At 48.1% G+C, this 15,414-nt stretch overlaps 1 protein-coding gene and 1 non-coding gene across 4 annotated transcripts in view; both read left to right on the forward strand.

The window, feature by feature from the left end:
* The window catches only part of LOC8053393 (complexin), a 1,077,036-nt gene that overhangs the window by 707,614 nt on the left and 354,008 nt on the right, over positions 1-15,414 (forward strand). The gene's annotated exons all lie outside the window — the stretch shown is intronic.
* Positions 2,215-4,470, forward strand: LOC115331620. The gene is made up of 2 exons (XR_006076864.1): positions 2,215-2,297; positions 3,660-4,470. It is a non-coding gene; the product is annotated as an uncharacterized LOC115331620 (transcript).

The following is a 15,414-nucleotide window of genomic DNA, read 5'->3' on the forward strand; positions in this document are numbered from 1 at the left end:
CTTCCGAGACGCTTTACGAGACGTGGTCGATAGCCAGGAAATCATCGGGATAGGCCAATTCCAGATGAGTCACGTATGGATGGTGACTTGCGCAAGTGCACACGCGAAGGCCAAACTCGTCAACAAAGCTGAACTACGCGTAAAGGGACGCAGGTGCCTTATTATCGACCCGGACACCAGAGATGTAAAACTGAAGCTACTATGGCTTCCCGTCCACATGGAAAGTCAACGTATCGAGGAAGCGCTGGCACCATTCGGTACAGTTCGTTCCATCGTGAAGGAAAAGTGGAGATGCGCCGGAATGGAACAGATGGAGACGCTCAACAAAGAAGTGACCTTGACGCTTCGAGAAGGGATGAACGCAAGCCAAATTCCGCACCAGCTCACAGTCTTTGGCTGCCGAAGCTTGGTGCTCGTGCCGGGCCGTCCTCCACTATGCCTTCGATGTAATCGCATAGGCCACATCCGTCGTGAGTGTAGAACCCCACGATGCGGGGAGTGCCGCCGTTATGGCCACGCTACGAGTGAGTGTGTGATGACCTACGCAGACAAGCTAGGCCAATCAAGAAGTCCGACTGACGACATTGTCCAGGAACACCTCATGGACATCAGCGAGGTTGTCGACGCCACAGGAGAGGTGATCGCTCCCACTTCCTCGACAGCGAAAACTGAGCTGGAAATTTTGACACAGCAGTCACAGTCCGTCAGCCCTGAGAAGACGACACCTAACGCAGGGCTAGGCCCGGCAACGCAAGGAAACACAATCAAGGCAACAAAGGAAGATTGGCCAAATAGCGAATTTCCTCCCTTAAACACGACTCCGGAGCTTTCTCTCCAACAGCTGCTACCACGACGAGAACGTCCCACCCCGTACAGCGGAGCACCCGTCAAACGACCCGCTCCTTCAACAACGACTACGTCCCAGTCATCTACAGCAGGTGACTCAGAAGACGAGAACGACGAGAGAGGTGACGTGAAACGCAAGCCGACCACGGTGCGGGAACAGCCGCACAGCAAGACCCCACAGCCTGACCACCTGGTGAAAGACGGCGATGCACTGCCACCCTAACTAACATCTCTCTGGCATTTCCTCCCCTCAGCTTCGCTACCATGAACGTCAGAGGACTGTGTTCTCGTGCACGACAATCGCAATTGTATAGGCTCTTCTCAAAAGAACAGATTGATTTTGTTGCCGTCCAGGAGACAAAAATATCGTCTGATGAGGACACGGCTCGTGCACTGGACCCTTTCCTCTCAAACTATGAGGTATGTGTTAGTCATGCTGATGGGTTGTCGGGAGGGTGCCTTTTGTTTTTAAGGAAAAAGCTAGGATATACGTCACTCTCACACGCCGTCGATGACGACGGAAGGTTGATATGTTGCGATTTCTCGTTGCATGGCATATACTGGCGGTTAATTTGTATTTATGCTCATAACGACGTTCGACAGCGATGTTCTTTCTTTGAAAACCTTGCCCCATACTTAGATACCGACAAACAAATAATTGTATTCGGCGACTTTAACTGTGTGTGTAATATAAACGATAGGTCAACACCCCCTTCTCGACCTGATAGAAGTGCTGACACTCTCAACACTCTCACATATGAATATCACCTATTTGATGTTGGAGCTTCTCAAAGTACTACTTTCCGATACACCCACCTCCAAGCTCCATGTAATGCCAGGCTTGATCGTATTTACGTTTCAAGTTCACTTTTTTCACATGTGACTGCGTATGACGTGAAACCAGTTTCGTTTTCAGATCATTGCCTTGTAAGCGTCCGTATCGGAACAGACACGCAACGTAAGGCAAAACCAAAATGGGCTTTGTGGAAATTTAACACGAGACTTTTAGAGAACACAGATTTCGAAGAGCGTGTGCGCGAATGCTTCAACAAAGCAACAACAAATCATAATATCGGCATTTTTGCTCAATGGGACTCTTTCAAGCAGGAGGTTAAAAACGAGGCAATTGAATGCGCGTGCATTGCATCGTTTCCTGCAAAGAAAGAAGAATCTACACTTTTGAAAAATTTGCACATTCTTTATGAGCTGGAGTGTGAAACACCCGGCTTGTTTCAGGAAGAAATTACACGCGTTAAATGTCAGATACAGCGTTATGAACAAAACCGTTACCATGGTGCAGTAGTACGGTCTAGGTGCAAGCGTTTTCTATCCTCTGAAACACCTTCGCGCCGCGCAATCGACGACGAGATGCGAAATGGACTTTCAAAGAAAATTAAACTTTTAAATTGTAATGGGACGCCCTCAACAGACGAAGACGACATTATGAAAACGTTTGAATTTCATTACCAAAACCTCTTTGGGCACAAACAACCCGTAGACAATCAATTAGCCAAGCCCTTGGTTGCTTTGATGCCCCAGGTTGATCAGCTTCAACGCGACCTGCTTAGCGGACCAATAACGATAGAAGAGGTTCGATGGGCGGTAGATCATCTACCAAACTCTAAAACACCAGGACCTGATGGACTCCCGTCCGAGTTTTACAAGAAGTACAAAGAGCAGCTATGCCCTTTTCTACTCGAGGTCTTCTTGGAGGCTTATGAAGTGGGAGCCTTGCCGCCTACATTTTATAACAGCCACACGGTCCTGATTCCAAAAAGTAAAGATCCAGATAAGCTCATTCACGCTGAAAGCTACCGGCCAATTACTTTATGCAATGTAGACTATAAGATTTTTGCAAAAATTCTGACCAAAAGACTTCAGTTTGTTACGTCCAGTCTCGTTGGGGATCACCAGACCTGCGGAATTAAGCGGCGATGCATACAAACCAACATACACGTGGCACGTGCAGTAATAGAAACCTGCGTTTTGCATGCTGGACAAGTTGCCATGGTGCAAGTAGACTTGGCGAAGGCATTCGACCGGGTGTCCCACGCTTTCCTCTTCAATATTCTTCGTCATGTAAACCCAGGATCCACAATCTTGAAGGGCATTGAGATGTGTTACCGCAACTGTGCCACGAGGCTTATAATCAATGGATCGCTTTCAAGTCCAATTCGACTAGAATCATCGGTCAAACAAGGGTGCCCCTTATCCCCTCTTTTATTTTCTCTATATCTGGAACCCTTGTGCTTAAGCGTGCTCAGGAACCCTACCGTGGAAGGTTATCATTTCTACTCCACAGAGGTTAAGGTGTTAGCATACGCCGATGATATTGCCTTTTTTTGCGCTGATAAGCGAAGCATAGACAATGTCTTCACTTTAGCTCAAAACTTCTGTGATGCTACCGGTGCTCTTATCAATAAGACGAAATGCGTCGGCTTCTGGTGCGGGCAATGGGCCACAACACCCTCAGAATATGCTGGCATATCGTGGACTTGCGTCGCTCCCCAGTACTTAGGAGTGCCCCTCAATTGTATTCGGAACAATGGCCACTACTGGACAGAACGAGTGGCAAAGATCAAAAGTCAAGCTAACATTATGAAAACAAATCAGTGGTCCGTTTTTGGGCGAGCAAAAGCGTGTAATATTTTTCTTGCAGCGAAACTTTGGTATGTTCTTCAGGTTATTTGCTGTGCCAGAACCCACATTCAAAAGTTTCACAGGGTTTTTGCTACTTTCGTGTGGAACTCCACCTGGGAACCTATGCGACGAGCCAATCTTTTTCGCCCTGTTGATGTCGGTGGTCTCGGACTATTACACATCTTTTTAAAACAAATAATAACTCGTTTTCTATTCTTCAGAACAACATCACATCACTTCCTTCGTACTTACCTACAGGCAGAACTCTCAGATGCTTTACCTTATTTGGTGGTTTCATCGGTATCGGCGGGAACATCACGTCCCTTGGGATTCCTCAGAGAAGTAGTAAGCGCAATAGAGTATCTAAGAGCCCGTTTTTCTTTGGAATACTTATTTACAATATCACGCAAAGCATTATATGCCGATCTTCTTGACATAACTTTTCCTGTACCTTTGTATCGAAGTATATTCAACCATGGACCAGGACAAGATGTTCTTACGCGTGTCCGAAAATTGCGCGTCTCACCTACCGCGAAGTCATTTTTCTTTAAACTTCACACTTCAACGTTGCCTGTGAAACCCTGGCTTCGCGAACGAGGAATTTTTGTACCCTGGTCAGTGAATCGCCGTCTTTGTAACCAACCAGAAACTATAGAGCATTGTTTTATTTTCTGCACTGATGCCTACCTCTTCTGGGACGTCCTTCAGAGAACACTGAAAAAAGATTTGGACGTCAACGCATACACAATCCGGTTTTTAACTTTAAAACCCAACGATAGTTTTCCTTATGATTTGTTCACGCTCATGGGTTTGCATAGTCTCTGGAAGACGAGAATGATCGACAGAAACGCCGATCCACCCCGGACTACAAAATAAAACTTTATAGAAACTGTATCTCACGTGAGAAATGTGTTAGATCATCTTAAGGAACGCCCAGACTGGTATGCTCTCATTGATCGATGTCTCCATCTTCCTGATTTTTAGTTATGTCATTTATTTTTAATCCTTTCTTCGTTTCCCGAGCGTAAACAGATAACAATATTTTGATGTGATCAAGAACCGTTTAATTGTTTGTATTGTTATTCTTATAAGTAATAACTTTGTCGAACTGTATGATTGCCGTTTGTCCTGTCACCTTTCCATGCAATAAATACAAAAAAAAAAAAAAAAGACGGTATAGCATAGGGGTCAAGGTGTCTGATTTGTACGCAAGTGGTCGCGGGTTCGATCCGCGGTGGTCCTGCTTTTTTTTCTTTTTTTTTTTTCTCGAACTTTTTGTTTTATCGAGGCATTTGGCGATATTTATGAGTGCGTATAGCTTTACTCTTATATAAATGCTGCCCTTGTTGATGAAATTCCCTTGGCAGTGGCAGTCAGACGTCATCTGATGGACCATCAGATGACGTCTGATGGTCCATCACGTTCCACCAAGGCTGCTGACTGTCAGTGCGTTTAAAAAACACTGTGGAAGCTACGAGCCATCGCAATCAGAAACTAACACCGTCAAAGTTGACAATCTGGCAATGCTCATATGCCCATGGTTTGGCCAATCGTGGAAAGCTGACAGCAGCGACGCTTTTGGTCGCGCACATCGCTAATAGCATCGGGCACAAAACCGTCCGCCATGTTTGTAAGCGTAGCTGGGTTGTTTCCTATTGGCTAGGAGCAAGAGCTGAAGCTCGTTTCTCATTGGCTGTTGATTCGTGTGGTTGCATGCGGTTACATGTGTGTGTACACGTCGCGCACAGTTGTCGTTGAAGTCGCAGCGGTTGCATTCGTTCGTAAGCATAGTGGTCGCTCCGAACGCAACTGTGTGAACGGGCCTTTAGAGTCGCGTCCTCGCTGATTGAACACGGCTCTTAGCCGACCGCTGACGCCGTATAGTCATGTCCAATCTATGGCTGCCGGTGGCCTTATTTACTGAGGAGGTCTTGATCCAGGAGAGCGAAGAACGAGAGAGAGAGAGAGAGAGAGAGAGAGCAAGTAAGCAGACGTCAGCTCCGCCTCGGCTATACTCCCAGAAAGCCTCGCTCGCACCGTCTGCTTCTGGCTGACGGTTCAGAGAACTTCATTCAAAGAAATTTAATAATCCCATCATCATCCGTCTGCATGAATCACATATTTTGGGCCCGTACCAACCCGGGAAGCTCACTCGGGCATTATTTTTTAAACTTCACATTTCAATTCAATATCCTATCCCTTTAAGCGAACTTTGTGCTTATATGAACCAAATTTACACTTGAATTTGGAACATGTTTGGAAAGGTTTGGCGCTGTCAACATGTAGGCATCTATTCGAAGCTTTCAGAAATATTATCGGGGGTTTCACCGAACGCCGGCAAACTTATTCCTGCGAATAACGTATCGCACAAAAATAAGTAATTGATGCTGCATTGGGTCACCGACAAGATTCGTATATATGGAGGCATGTGCATAGTATGTTGGATATTTAAGCTCTTAATTAGGTCTAGACGTTTAACTCTTTAATTACTAAAACTATACGCATCTTTACCATTGAAAACTTGCTGGGCATCCTCGAAATCCGCTAAATCAGTACATTACAGAAGGACTGGCAGCGTGTGCTAAAGGCGTAGATGGCGGGATGGAAGCCCTAACTATAAGAAACGGAGATACCGCGCGTCGAAATTGGATGCATTTTCGAGGCCCAGACAAATGAAACACGCTCTCCAAATCTCTCTCAACTTGACGGATTTAGTGGTTCCATGGGATGCCCAGAATTTTTTTACTAGACCGTTCCAGAATTTTGTGGTGCCTTCACGGTCTTCCCGGTGCATTATGACGATCCAATGTACGGCACGTGAAAGATTACACAGGAATATAAGACGTTGATGTTGGTAAGACATTTAATGGTTTCAGAACGCAAAGAAGGCGGGGCGGTAAGAAAAGACAGTACGTTTTGAATTTGTTCTGCGTTGGTTTTATTTTTTTTTTTTTGTTATTGCTCTGAACTTACAAGTGTAAGAGGGATAAAGGATGCCACTTCCAGAATATAAGAAGCGCTGGAGTCACCCTCGGCGTATAAAGGAAAAGCCCCCTGAAAGTCATATTGCTATATTATCCAAGCATCAAGGAGAATGCTGGGAATGTAGGTACGTGGGAATGTAGGTACATAAGAAAGATCCGAAGTAAATAACAAAAAACGAGGCGTTGACGAACGCGCGTGCCAGATGTTATTAGTCTTAGGCTTTTGTTTTAGAAGAGTCACTGCTACAGACGCCAGCATGTGCAGCGCGGTCACTACACTCGCGCAATGCTGCTTTGTGCTTGTGTAATTTAGCAAAAGGTATATTCCCTGCGTGTGATGTACCGGATAATTTGAGACAGACTTGTGCACGTTACTTCCAAAATGTAATGGATTAAAATTACAAATTACCGAGCCCCAAGTGTAATGGATTAAAATTACTTTCGCTGAAAAGGAACGGCCCGTTACGTTACAAATTACTTTCATGTTACTTTTCCCGTACGCTTATCAAGCAAACAATGGAAACAATATCGATGTTTTCAAAAATGTTCTGCAACACTACTTTCCATTTCTCATACACCCGCATTATGGTAGTCCTTCTAAAAATAAAATATTTTACTTGAGGGAACGATTGTAAATGCAAGAATCACCTGTAAGCTGGCAACGCACCGAAAGCTGCAACCACAACCGCCATCACGCTGGCTTACAGCGACCGGAAATAATCCTTGGAATTGTGCAGACAAAGCTAGTGGTGCGCATGCTCAGTAGCAGCGTCTGCTTCCGCTAGGAAATGCGGTGGTAAGGAACCGATCTACGAAAGCTCCCATTGAAAACGGGCCTTTCAAGTGGGGTAAAAGTTAAAAAAAAAACAAATAAAGACGAAAAGGTTTCTTAGAAGAAAAATGCGATGGAAGGAAGCTAAGTCTTCTCGGCATTGTCTTTCTGGTCTTTGTTTTTCGCATTGTATTTTCACGCTTTTCTGGTGGTTCTGGTGACCGGTCAGACGGAAAATCGTTTTTATTTTCGGTTATTCTTTTCTTCATGATGGTTTCTATTTAAATCTGTTGAACTTGCTATATCTATGCCTCTGAATTGTCTTATCATACTGCTCCAGTTTCTTTATTATGTTCATATTTTAAAAAAAAAGTAACCAGTAATTAAAGTAATCCGTTACCAATATTTTGTAACAAAATTACATAAAAAATAATGCCGCGAAAAAGTAACGTGGCAACTACAAAATTACTCAAAAAAGTACCGGATTACTTCCCATGTCTGATTTGAGATAATGCAAGGATATGTTTCTTGAAATGTTTCGGTTACAATCGCTTGGTGTCAGGAGAGACGCGCCTTCTCTGGTCTGCGACCGGGCCCAGTCCGTGGCTCCCAGGCGTCGCGTGCATCTCCGTGGCCCGCCGCCGGGCTCTCCCCTCCCCGGGTGGCTCGGGTTGCATCCGCCGCTCTTTGGACTGAGTAGGTTGTACGCACCTAATACACGGCACCGCGTTTCTCTGGGGTTGCCGCGATGCCTTGTGGGGTTTCCGGAAAGGGCTACCTGTTTATTTTCGCTATTAAAGAAGTTATTTAAGTTAAACTAATTAGATACATTTTTATCGTGAACTTTATGTACAATCGCGGACAGTGCAAGCTGAAACGACCGAGCAGCGATCGAACGACACCAATGGCGCTCTCTGACTCAGCAATGGCGCCGTTGCTGCGCACGTCCTGCCACCCATGGATCGCAGCGGACGCAGCGAGCCTTCCCAGCCAGTGAAATGCAGATAGCGACGCTCCGGACGCCTAATCACGCAGTACGTTCAGTACCACGTGACCAGTGAATGTCACGTGACACTGACACCACATGGCATTTACTTATTTATTTAGAGAAACAAACCACTGCGCCGGTGCATTCGTTCCGATTGCTCTTATAGCGTATGTCCATCGCAAGGTGAAACGGAATATTTTTAGGAACACTTTTGCGGCCTGTTTAGACATCGGAAAAATGATCTGTCTTGTACAGGGACCAAGCGCCCAGATTCCGAAGGCGGCGGCAAGCGCGAGTAGGCGGTAGTCAAGTGTAGACGCTTGACCGGTGTTTCCTGAAACTACCGGTATATTTGAGACTTCTGCGAAATCGACCGCACCAATGGCCAGAATTTAAAGATATCACAAGAGGTACGCCCGGTCGCCAGCCTACACGAGCGAATGAAATATTAGCAACCCGTAGCAGTCTAAACAGGAAGCTGTGAAAGTATAGGTGGCCACGTTATAAAAATCGCCAATACTAGCGCTAGGTAATTTATAAAGATTAATATTTCATGTGTTCTTTTATTCCTGCATTCACATACTGCATACGGTTAATTCTGCGGTTCACATACGAAACTCGTTGTATGGCAACAATGAATCAATAAGTTGGCGGCATTGGAAAACATTGATTGATGACCTAGAAAGTTAAGTTGTGAACGACTATACCTGCCCTGTATCTCGAGGATTCAGCCTTATCTTCAAACAATATCATAACGAAACGCACGCACCACGTCGGATTACATAGTATCCAGAGTTCATGGAGGCAGGTTACCTAGTTTAAGTATTCATCTTTGTCTACCTACAAAGCAAAAAGATAGGAATAATTAAAACAAAAAATGAAAGCCGTTTACAAATCCCTGTAACGCCGAATTGCAGCGCAGCTCTTGAGGAGGAGTAGGGAAGGGTACTGACGGGGGTCACGTCACCTGCGGGTAGTCACGTGACCCCGGGGGGGGGGGGGGGTCACCTGACCTCGGGGGGGTCACGTGATCTCGTCGGTGGAGGGGGGGGTCACGTGGCCTCGGGGGGGGGGGGTCACGTGACCCCCCCCCCGGTCCCCCCTTCCCCGGTTACGCCGACGCCGACGCCGACGCCGCTCAGGCTGGAAACGGGCCCCTAAGAGCTGCGCTCTAAAATTGCGTTGTGTGTGTATGTTTACAAAAAGTTTCTCAGTCCCTATTTGGGGGGCGGGGGGGGGGGGGGGGGCCGGGGGGGGGGGGGGGATGGGCATCTGCCGTCTCCGCTGATATTTAGTTAGTGCAGTACGACCGCTAGTCTGGGGTCTTTAACGTGCATCACGCTGTGGTGATACATGACCGCGCGCCGATACGTTGCTCATCCAGATGGAAACCCAAACGTTATCAAACCCAAACGTTATCACTATGGATTCACCATGCACCTCCTATCTTGCATCCACATCGCCGGCTGCGCGCTTCTCGCAGGGTCTAACAACGAGACTAAAAGCTCCGCCTTCAGCGCGAGCTTTCTACCTTTGCTAACACAAGGGGGAATGCGCAGGCACGCGCAACCAAAGCACTGCGGAAGCCAGCGAGCTCGCGCTAAACGCGGAGCATCTACACTCTAAAAAAACGCTTAATTTCAACCTTGACGTAGTTTAACGTAAGGAAATGGGACAGTGTGAACCAGTTTTAAGGGTGAACGGGGTATTTGGGGGGGGGGGGGGGGGGGGGGGGGGAAGGGCAGGGGCAGGAGATGGAACTATAGGGAGTACTTTATCAAGCTTGTTGTCCCCACTGCCCGGCGTTTACTAACACAGCATAGCAAGGAAATATAACCTCGTCATGCACGGTCCGCGTACGAGCGCTTCGCTCTTACCACCGCTTTGGTCGCACGAGGAGCGGCCTTCGAATCGCCATCTTCAATACGGCTTATCAAAAACGAAACAAGGAAATTCGGTTGGTTGTCCCCACAGCTGAAGCGTGCCGCTAGAGGCGTGACTGTTCGATCTCCTCTCCAATAGCACGCGACGACGACAAGAGGGACGCGTGTGACGCTTTGCGGCGACTCTCGTCGACTCTCGTCGACCTTCAGCGTGTTTGTCGCTTGGGGCAAACACGATGACGGCATGCGCAGGCCTTGTCTTCGAGGTGCTCCGAGCTGCGCTAAGTTAAGGAAACACTGACTCCCTAATATATATATATATATATATATATATATATATATATATATATATATATATTGCTTCTTTTATGTTAGGCGATTTAATACGGTGTCAGGAGAGTGCCTAATCAATATTTTCATACAGAGGCACGCACAATTTTAATAAACCTACCTCCCCACCCCCCCCCCCCCCCCGGCCAAAAGAAAAAAAGCAACAAAAAAAAAAAAAAAAACGTAATTGTTTGAAACCGAAACCGAAACATGAGCACGGGAGCTCATGGCCGGCAATTACGTAACCTACACCCGACCGCGTTTTTTTTTTTTTTTTTTTTTTTTTTTTTTTCTGCTGTTTTGACGTAGGAAGCAGATAGCGACAACGATGAAGTTGCGTGTACCGTTTGACGTGCGATTGTTTCGCATGTACCGTGTATCCCTCCTGCTCGATGTTCTGCGCTTGAAGACCGATTGGCCGCTACCGCGAACGACAGTTCCAAAGTAGCGGTCCCACGTCCGTCGCAACGTTGCTCCGTAGTGCGCCGCCATCGCGTCGTCCAGCCCGCGGTACGTCGCCGCAGTGAGAAGGACGTGTACATATACTTCATGGGATCTCTGCAACACTCTTCTTTTTTCGATCAGCGCATTTGCAGTTTTTTAGAGGCCACAAAAATGGAGTTCATATTCTTTTCTATTTTTACTATTGAATGTGTGACTTAGATGACTCGCGACTTAGAATATATTTGGTACACAGTTCGAACGTCACGTAACCACGGAACCATAGAAAAGCGAGTGAGCGCAACTGAAACCGGCCGATTCTCGACCAGCTGTTTTCGGGCGGAAAGAGAACGAATTTGAAGCCGCAAATTGTTTTATGTAATTACACTCTTATAACTCATGTCAAAAAAAAAAAAAATGATGGGCATAAATACTTTCTGAGTGTCTGTTTAGCACACTCAGCCAACAATTGTATTTCGTTTTAAGCATCTTTTTTATTAAAGGTGATAGACTTTAATTAAAGGTTGGGCGGAATGTCAGTAGTCAACTACCCTTGAGCTAACTATTGTTGGCTCAAGAGTAGTTGAGAGCGCCGGTGTGAAACAAAAATATCAGCGACGCGGCGTGCCCTGATATCCCTACGTGGCGTGGCGGTGGCGTGGAAACTGGCCTTCTAGGAGCCAGTGAACCTCCAAATTTGTGAATTAGTATTCCACGTTCGTCGAAAGACCACGTTCTCTTAGAAGCTTCTTGAAACCTGAAGCTCCATTTCGTCGTCTCTTATTTTCGTTAACGAGCAGTCGTTGAAAAGATTTGCCCCGCCAAGCGGATTGCCAAGGTTGTTGGCGCTTTTGTCTCTTCGAACCGGGATCAGTAGGGCTAACCAGCCCGTCAGCCGTCGACAAAGACGCGATGACCCTCCCATGCTTCACGTTTTCCCGGAGCACGATCCACGCCGGATATCGGTCGCGCTCTGTCTTTAACTGCCTCTGCAAGAACCCTAAAACGGCAGTGCCGACCGACTCTCGACGCAGCCGCGAGCCCTCCCGAATTTCTCGCCCCGGTATCGCTCTTTTTATATAAGCAGCGTTTTTCATCTTTCTTTCTTCCTTTCTTTTCTTATTTAGCGTAGAAAAGTTGTAAGATCCTAGAACGCTGAAAAAAGAAAACGGTGCCTCTAGGAAGCCGCCTCCAAAAATCTTCCGTCGTGGTTGTACGCTAGACGACGCCGAGGAAAGCGCGGTACTGTGCCAACGGCATCGTTTCGTCTCGTATTTTTTTGTTTCTACTTTTTTTATTTATTTATTCGGTTCTTTGCTTTAGTTTATGGCCGAAGAAGATGAGGACCTGCGAAAGAGGAAAAGATTTTTGGGCTCGTTTATGTGTGGGGAGTATCTGAGGCAGAACTTTGTAGATAAGCGGGAACGACCTTCCTCGGCGAATGTGCCCGCGCTCGCTCGCTCGTCCCTCGCAGCTCTCTGCACACGAACAGCTCTGTGACGGCATCTGTGCGACGCGGCCGAGAAGATCGACAAACACGAAGGAAGCCAAGGCGGCATGGCGCCAGAAATCGGGAGTGATAGCACGTGGCTCCTCTCCCGCATATTTTGGTTCATGCCCTGGGAGTGCGAAGCCTTCCGCTTTTTTCTCGAACTCCCACATGCTCTCAAACTTACGTATGTGCAAAGGCTTAACTTAAATGAGAGTATGTGCTGCGAAAAAGATTTCGCCCGCAGGCGTTCGCTCTCCGCTGTACGCGAAACGACCCTGCTGCAAAGTTCGTCGGTTGTTCGCCAAATATTCGCTTTGTGGAGTCCATTCTTTATATCCACCAGCGAGGCGCTGAGCGGGAACACACATCGGTCGATTCGGGTGATTTGGATTCGTGCTCATGCCCATTTTCACCTATGGAATGTATGTGGTCGAGTCACTAACTTGTTCGTTTCTCGGAGTAATTATTTACGGTCTGATTTTGAGAAAGAAGTATGTAGTCCTGAGAAACATGGCACCTAAGCATTATGCTTTTCAATCCTATACGCGAAATACTTGGGCTCACATTCCCATGCGGAAACGACACATTCTGGTTTAATACCAGAAGGCACTTTCTTGCGCTCTGTAGCAACCAGGTAACGACCAGATGATCCTCACAACTCGTATGCACATATTCAAATGTGATAGTGCTAGCCCACAACTACCTCCGTGGTGTCAGCTTTGGAAGATGCGTCTACAGCATGAACAAGCGCGCAAGATGAGCACCATCCAATGCTTAGACTTAGCTCCGTGGCGTTCAGCGTGCCTCAAAAACGGTAATATAGCTTCGGTTTTTGCGGCATGCAACGGTCAGATCTACATAGTCACCGTCAGGATGGATAGGAAGGAGTTTCGGCCTGGTGCCTAGAAAGACTAGCTCTTTCGTGCACTTCCCCCGTCGGCGACTGCTGCGGAACGAAAGCGCGTGGCGGCGCTGCGAGCAATCTGCGTGCTGCAGAATTTGGCAGTGACCAAGCCACAGAAGAAATCTGGAGAAAATATGACAGGCACAGCCAAATGAGCACTTCGCAAATTAATTATTTACACCTCCTGGCCTTGAGAAGCCTTAGCCGCTCTCGCCTTGCAGCCCTCTCGTTTTTAGGGCTTGGGTGTAAAGGCGGAAAAGGAGGAGGGTGAACAACTTGAGTATCCTTGTTGTCATCGCCTCTGCATGCACCTCACAGCCTAACAAAGGTATTTCTGTTCTTGCTAAGAAGGCAGAGAAGTCAACGACGATTTTCTCATTAAGCTTGTTGAGACTGAAGAAACTAGTGAGTAATGGAAAGTAGCAGCTACAACAGCACGCCGATTTCGCGCAGCGTCCCTGCAATTTCACCCACGATGCTCCCGTCTCGCTGCGTGGAAAGAGGCGTTCAAACGGGAGACTTCCTAGGCACCTGAGCCTCGCGAGTGCAGCGGCGGTCAAAGCACGGCAAAAATCAACGTGCTGGAGGCATTTCGAAGAGACGCTCACCTTGTCAGTGACTGTAAAGGTCTTTAGAAGTTGGGTTCCCGGTTTTGGCTACTCTGCTCCGGTAAGATCCTAAACGTGGCGTCTGGTGAAATATGCAAATTTGTGCGCACGCTCGGCGCCGCGGCACGCGGCACGCATAGATTCCATCTCGGAAAGCTCGTGCCATTTCCGAGCGCGCTGGTACAGTCCCGAACGCGATACGAGCTTATTACTGCATCGTCGCATGACCGAGAAGCTCTCAGGTGTCTCTGTTGGGTGGCAAACGGCAGCGCCAGAGCCAGCCCGAAAATGAGCTTCATCTGCATAGCGCCACTTGGGAGCGGCACAGCGACATTGCGGCAGGCGCCCTGTCCGCCCCCTTTGCTTTCTTCGTGCTCCGAGGGGCCTAACGAGGAGCGAAAGCGGAGCCCCTCTCGACGTCTCCGGGGGCCGCGATGGATGACCAGGCGTGTCGGGTATCCTGGGTAGCACGCGGCGGCCCCGCGGCCGACCCAACGTGCCGGCTCTCTTCCAGGCAGATCGCCTGTTCGGCATTCCGACTCCCCCCTTCGAGCCGATATCAGATGCGACCGGCCGATGGCCATTCGGAGCGCGCGGGGGAGCCGCCCGCTCGGCCCAAATGAATGGGTGTCCCGTTTCGGCGCCCACTCCGATCTGCTCTAATGCGCGATGGATGAAGGCTCGGCGCGGTGCAAGCTTGTCGTATTGGCGCCTCTCCGCCATGGATGGATGTCTCTCTCGACGGCGTTCGGTTGCGTCTGCGAGCGGCCCTGCGGCGTTGGCCGTCGGCCGAAAGCCTTCTGCCTGATCTCTCCAATTTGTCTGGTGGCCTCTTGGCTGGCTGCCGCTTGTCGGCCTTGGCAGCGTCCTCGTTTGTTTCCCCTCGGATACGCCACGCTCCGTTTGCTGGAAGCCTTTGCAGCCGAGGTTCCTCCGCCGACGGAAGACTAGCCGCCTGCGGCGTGGCAGTCCCCTCCCTGACTTCTTTCCGGCGTATCGGAGGCCCGCCTGCTAAGTCAATCTCGGAGGCGCTCTCGTTCCCGCTGCGCGCGCGCCTATCTCACCAACATCTGAACGCGTCCACGATGAAAGAGAACTCGTCTGAAAAGAACATCGATTGAAAGAGACATTGTCACGCATTCCGCGTCTCTAACGAGAGATTTTGGGCGAGGCGTCATGAATTCCGCGCTTTTTAGAAATGCTTTCTTTTTTACACGCGTTTTTTTTTTTTTTTTTTTTCTTTTGAACAAAATTTAGAAGTCAAGCGTCACAATGTGGGAAGGACAGAATGAAGACGGAGGGTCTCCAAGCTGAAACTGGGTTTCGGCAGAAAGAGAAAAAAGGCTGCGAAGCTTTCAGCTAGCGAAGGCGATCGAAAAAAAGGGAAGGACGATTCTGGCCGTCGCGCTATCGCTTCTTGGTCCCAAACGCCGTTCGGAGAGGCGAGTTAATGAGAAAGAACGTGGGAGAGGAAGCCAGCCATTCGCTCGCGTCATCGTGCGCTTTTTGACACCTGAGGCGGATAG

Source organism: Ixodes scapularis, unplaced genomic scaffold (genome assembly GCF_016920785.2).
Source record: "Ixodes scapularis isolate PalLabHiFi unplaced genomic scaffold, ASM1692078v2 PGA_scaffold9__187_contigs__length_104089568, whole genome shotgun sequence".
NCBI classification, from domain to species: Eukaryota; Metazoa; Arthropoda; class Arachnida; order Ixodida; family Ixodidae; genus Ixodes; species Ixodes scapularis.